This window comes from Camelus ferus, chromosome 20 (genome assembly GCF_009834535.1).
Source record: "Camelus ferus isolate YT-003-E chromosome 20, BCGSAC_Cfer_1.0, whole genome shotgun sequence".
NCBI lineage: Eukaryota > Metazoa > Chordata > Mammalia > Artiodactyla > Camelidae > Camelus > Camelus ferus.
Genome location: NC_045715.1, coordinates 31,802,493 through 31,808,621, shown reverse-complemented (window position 1 = coordinate 31,808,621; position 6,129 = coordinate 31,802,493). Strand labels below are relative to the sequence as shown.

General features: G+C 41.2%; 1 protein-coding gene across 2 annotated transcripts in view; it reads left to right on the top strand.

Annotated features, from left to right (window-relative positions):
* Positions 1-6,129, top strand: part of PLA2G7 (phospholipase A2 group VII) — a 31,445-nt gene that overhangs the window by 2,826 nt on the left and 22,490 nt on the right. The window lies entirely within an intron of this gene.

The following is a 6,129-nucleotide window of genomic DNA, read 5'->3' as shown; positions in this document are numbered from 1 at the left end:
TTTTGAAGAAAAGGAAACAGAGTGTCGTGGTAGAGTATTGTTGACGGGGTGTGTGTGTGTGTGTCAAGCTGGGGAGGGATGTTGACTTCTTGGATTGGGTTTTGAGGAGAGACTTTTCTGAGACATGGCTTTGGGATGAGCCCCTGGAAGATGAGCATTTGGTTCTGGTGGACTGGAACCACAGGCACATAGTGCTGGGGCCAAGCTCAAAGTGTCCCAGGCACAACTGGAGGGCAGCATGTCTGGAGGAGGGGAGGAAAGAGGGAGGCAGAGGGGTGAGGTTGAGGGGCAGGGATCCAGGTCATGCAGAGCCTTGGAGGCTGGGGTAAGCCATCTGGACTTCATTTCAAGTGCAGTGGGTGGCTTAGAGCAGAGGCGTGATGTCATAGATTTACACTTTTTTCAGGGCTTACTCTGGTGCTCTCTGATGGATGGATTTTATAGGAGAAGAGGAGAGGAGGGGAAAGTAGCTCCAGGTTTATTTATTATGTTGACCTAGGGGAGGATGGGTGCAGTTGGTGGACAGAAGCTGTGGGTTTTTTTTTTTTAAATATGTTTTTATTGAGGTATAGTCAGTTTATAACATTGTGTCAATTTCTGGTGCACAGCACAGTACTTCAGTCATATAGGAACATGCGTATGTTCATTTTCGTATTCTTTTTAATCATACATTACTACAAGATACTGAATATAGTTCCCTTGTGCTATACAGTATAAAATTATTGTTTATCTATTTTATATATAGTAGTTAGTATCTGTAAATCTCGAACTTCCAGTTTATCCCTTCCCACCCTCTTCCCATCCTGGTAACTATAAGTTTGTTTTCTATGTCTGTGAGTCTGTTTCTGTTTTGTAAATGTTTGTCTTTTTTTTTTTTTTTTTTTAGATTCCACATATGAGTGGTATCATATGGTATTTTCCTTTCTCTTTCTGGCTTACTTCACTTGGAATGACATTCTCCAAGTCCATCCATGTTGCTGCAAATGGCATTATTTTATTATTTTTTTCTGGCTGTCTAGTATTGCATTGTATAAATATACCCAACTTCTTTATCCAGTCAATTGTTGATGGACACTTAGGTTGTTTCCAGAAGCTGTGTTTTTAATGTTTCTCAAATTTCCTTCTACATGATGGGGATGACCTTGCTACATCTGGCCCACTTGTCTTATAAAAACAAGCTAAATGAATATGCTCTTAAAAGTAATGTGAGATTTTATTACTGTTATTATTTGTTAATATTCTGCTACTTTCAATTCCCTGTACTTCATTTTCAAAAATTTTATGACAATTCCCGTGTCTATTTCTTTATTCTTTTCAATAAATATAATTTATTATATACATAAAAAATATTTTGCTCTGCTCAGAGTTTTGGAAAACCTTAACCAAGAGTTACCAATAAAACACACCCTCATAGAATGCAGGGAAATGAATGCTAATGCAATAGCTGACATGCTTTTGAAACTTGAAACTGATCAGATAAAATTCAAAGGAGAAGCTGGAAACTGAAAAAAAGAATTTTTTTTTTAAGTTAGCAGATTTGCCTTTGTTCTGGGTGTGGGGAGTGCAGATATCCAGGAGTGCAAAGATCTGTTGATAGTTGAAAGTTTATATGTGGCAGCAGAATTTCCGGAGAGGGCTGTGAACCAGAGTTGAATAGGATTGTTTCCCTTAGTGAAGCAGTCTCTCTCAGAGGAAACCTGAACTTTCCCTAGTTGATGACTGACTAAATTTTAGAGGGCCAGGCAAGAATTTCAAAGTTGTTTACCAACTGGGGTAGGCCTGACCTTCTCAGTGGTGGGACAACCAACTGCCACAGTGAGGCAACCCTGTTTCTCTTTCCTGCTTCATTTTGACATGCAACTTACTAGAAAGAGATGCATCTGCTTAGAAAAACACAGAGGTCCTTCTTCCTTCATGTCGTGTACAGTGAAGATGCAGATCTTAGTGACTGAATGGTCCCCTGGTTCTCTTCTCCTGCTGGACCCCATTAATTATTTGTTGGCCAGTGTGTCTGAATTTCAGCTTGAAGTGGCCAGGCTGGCGGTTCAAATTGCAGACAAGATGTGACAATGGTTAGGGCATCTTTAAGGGAGAGGTTAGTTTCTCCTGGAGGCCACAGATCTATTCTGTTTGACTTATATAATGTTTTGAAATGTTGAATGAGCTGCCCTCCTTTACAAGTCAGTATATTTTACATACAAATATAGTGTCCCAGCTTTGGGAAAAAAATGAACTTCTGGTAACGTGAAACTCTCATTCCTGCATGGCAGCCATCAGCTGGAGTAGAGTTGGACCCTTTCCGATGGTCCCATCTGCCACAGCCCCCAAGTCTGCATTCTCTGTTACACAGGTCCTGCTGGGCTCATGTAAGTTACCTGGCTGGTATTGTTAGCGGATGGGGAAGCCCCCTAAAAACCCGTCTTCTGGCCATGAGAGAATTCACAGTGGAGACAGAGGGCAGAGTGAAAGCCGCTTTATTGCTCAAAAAAAAAAAAAAAAAGGAAAAGAGGGAAAGACAACTGAGTGAGGGAGGGGTAAGCCCAGGTGTGTTGACCCGAGAACTCCCCCTTCTGTGGTCCTTTTTTCTGTCTTGTTTGGTGCTTCTTATCCTCTTTCCATTGGCTGCTCTTTTCCTGCGTGCTTTCCAGTTCTGCTCTGTGGAACAGTCTGCAAAAACACAATCAGGTAACTAAGGACCTTCAAACAATGTGATCAAGCTAGCGAGACCCTTAAACAATGTGGTTACGTATATTAAATCGAGTCAGGGCTTTGTGTTTCCATAAAGCAGCCTTTTCCATTCCCCAAGCAAAAGTATTGCCTAAAGCCAACTCTACGTTAATTTTAAACAGATTCACTTTAAACCTTCAGAGAAGTCTCAGACAATAGGTCCCAGGTTCAGTTTCCTAGCTCCTCACCTCCTTCAGTAACCTGATAGACTTCTGATCTCGAACCCCAGGTTTAGGGTTATCTAGTCAGGCCTGCGCATTCCACATGCACCCCGCTTCAATGCAGGAGTCCCTTCTCCAATATCCTTGATGGTGGTCCACAGACCTGGGCTTAAACTGCTCCTCTGATAGAGAGAATATGGTACTTGTTGAAGAGCTCCAGCTAGCTGAGTTCTTCTGTCTGGGTCCACATAGAACACACCCCCTTTCCTTAGAACTGGAGCTGTCATGTGCCATCTGGCTTTCCCCAGAATAAACATCCCTTGTTCCTTCAGCAGCTCCTCATGTGACTTGTTGCCTTGTTCCCCCATCAGTCTGGTTATTATTGGGTTCTTGTCCCTCTGAATAAACTTTCATTTGGCAAAGTCCTTAAAGCCCCACCAGTTCATTCAGACGGGGTTTAACTGGCGTGGGACGTCCCAGGATGCTTCCAGTATGGGCAGCAAACTGCCCAGGGACCTTAGATAACTTAACCATTTATGACCTTCAAGCCAAATAGGGCCCCAAACATTTGGACATTTGCCGACTGGAGCCAGATGAGTTCCCATGTTCAAAATGTGAATAGAACCAAGTCATTTTATTTTACTTGTAGCTGTTGGGTTCTTGTGCTTATAAATACATGCAAAATTAAATTGCTTCCTCAATAGGGAACTGCTTCTTATTTTGCTCTTTTGACCATATCTCTTTTCTTAGGTTGTGAAATGATCACACAAGAGTTGAACCTACTGTGTCCAAGATAAGAGGCTTTAGATAGGTTTCCAAAAGTCGCTTAAGGGTTACGCATTTGAGATCATGTCCATTGTAAGTTTTGATTCCATTAGCTAATGTGGTAGAAAGAAAATAATATTATTAGAATAGATATTATCTTTTCTCTTTCCTAGTTTCAATATTAGCAGGTATGAAGTAGGAACTTTTTGCTGATGCTTTTAAACGGAATCATATATCTTCTCTAAAGGTGGAACCAAAATTGAAGATGTTGAGTTGAGTTTCAGGCTTTACTATTTAAAAAATTGTTGATTTTTTTTTTTACAGTAAATATTCTCATTGATTTCAAGTATTGGAAAAGAGAAAAGCAGAAAGAGGGATTTAAAAATTACCTTTAGTTTCTAACCCTGTGAAACTCTCTAAAGGAGATAAACTTTGTAAACATTTCTATTTCTTTTAATTTTGTTTCTTCTTATTTTTGTTGTCCCCTTCCCCCACTTCCTTTTTTCTTTTATGTATCTGGGACCATAGATAATTCTCTTAGTCCTCTACATAACATTTTACTTAATATTAAACAAATACTTTTCATGGTCATCCAATATACATCTTTCTTAAATATCTTCTGTCAATTATTTCTTATTAGTAAAACAATACATTTTATTGTAAAAAATGTGAAACACATTGGGGGAAAAAACACCTGTAATTCCACCACCCTTATTATATTATTTAATAATCTTTTTAGTATGGACTTTTACCTGGTAATTTTATATTCTTTTTTTCAATTAAAATTGTATGGTAAACAGTTTCCTAGGCCATAAAGAATGATTTTGTAAATATCATGTTAAGAACTCACTAAAATCTCAGTGATGATATTCTCTCATGTTTTGACATATGTTGGCTCTTGTAGAGTTGGAATAACACTATAGGGCGTTCCATTTTTAGGGTTTTACCTCCCTGTGTTGTGTATAAGATTTTGCATGTCTGCTGATCTCAGAAATGTACTGAGAAAGTCAGAGGTTATGGACAATTTAAGGCTTGCCAATTTGCTGTCCAAAAATCAGGATACCTCTTTATATGCCCACTAGAATTGCTGACTTTGCTTTGGGAAGCTTAGCAGTGTTTAAGAATAGGCAAGTCCTGAGTTCCTAGCTTTTTGTTTACTAGTTATTGCTCCATCTGTCTAGTTACATCTTTCTCAAAAAAAAAAAAGTTTGTCTTGGCTGGTGGTGGAGGTAATAGATTTTCAGACATTATGGTTATGGAGACTTCTGTATCAAGGGTTTTAGTCTTGTCACATTGGATTCTCTAGTTCTAATTGCCCAAAGTCAACATTAGATTTTTCAGGGTCCTGGTTCTTGCATGTAAATCCATTTCTAGCCAAGTCACATCCCACGGTTGAGAAGAAGGCACTTTTCCGCGGAAAGAGAACTGTGAGAAATAAAAGACTTCCTGTGAATTATTCCTCTGTGTTCAGATTTGGGAGCCTCATGGTCGTCCTCTCAGAAATCTTAATAACCATCAGAGGATCAAAGAAGCCAGTGTCCCTGGAAGCCAGTGACTTACAGCTGATTATAGTAGTTCTTTGTTCAGAAAAGCAAGGAGGAATGTTTTCCTTTTAGCAACGTGGGAAATATTTGGTCCTCTTTACCTAAAATGCGTAACGCAGCTATGGAAGATTGGTGGCTGCTCGTAATAAAATCATGTAAGAGAACGGCTCACTTGAGAAACAAAGCTACGGAAATGGATCAGAAACTAGTACATAGAACTATGAGAAATTTTAAAAGATGAAGAGTACTTGACTTGTTTTCAGGAACGGCTTCATTATATTGGGGGGGAAAAAAGGACAAGAAAATGTTAAAGAGTAAATGAGACTGTTTAAATGTCAGAAGGCAACACGTGAATTAAATGCAAGCAGCCGTGTGGAGCGGCGTGGTTTATAGGTGCTTGGGGGTCACTGGGGGAGGCTGATGCTGTCCCTGACTGAGCCAAGACCTCCGACTCAGGAGGGAGGAGGCCGGAGAGAGCGGGGAGGGTGGGCTTTGTCCGGAACTGACCTGAAGGCAGAGGGGCTTCAGCAGGGGCGTCATCCCTGCCGCTCTGGGTGCTCCTGGGAGAAGAGCTGCCCCTCAACTGTAAGGAACTGGAGGGCAGGGTGAAGGAGGGGGTGTTCATTTAAAGAGAGAAGCCTTTCACCGAATGGAGAGAAGGGAGCTAAGGAGTAAAGAAGGGGCTGCCATGAATTCACAAGGACAGCCCTGACTGCAGCCGTGGGTGTAGCTGTGCTAGTGCACAGGTGGGGGCTCCAGACCCCTCTCCTTTACATCCCCTGCCGGCCCCCAAACACGCACCTCTGCACACATGCACGGGTCACCAAGGACACACACAGACCCCGTTCTGCCGTGCCCAAGTCATTCCTGGGTTAATTCAGCAGACGTTCATTGTATGTCTGGTAAGCGAGAGGCCCTCACGACAGGTGCAG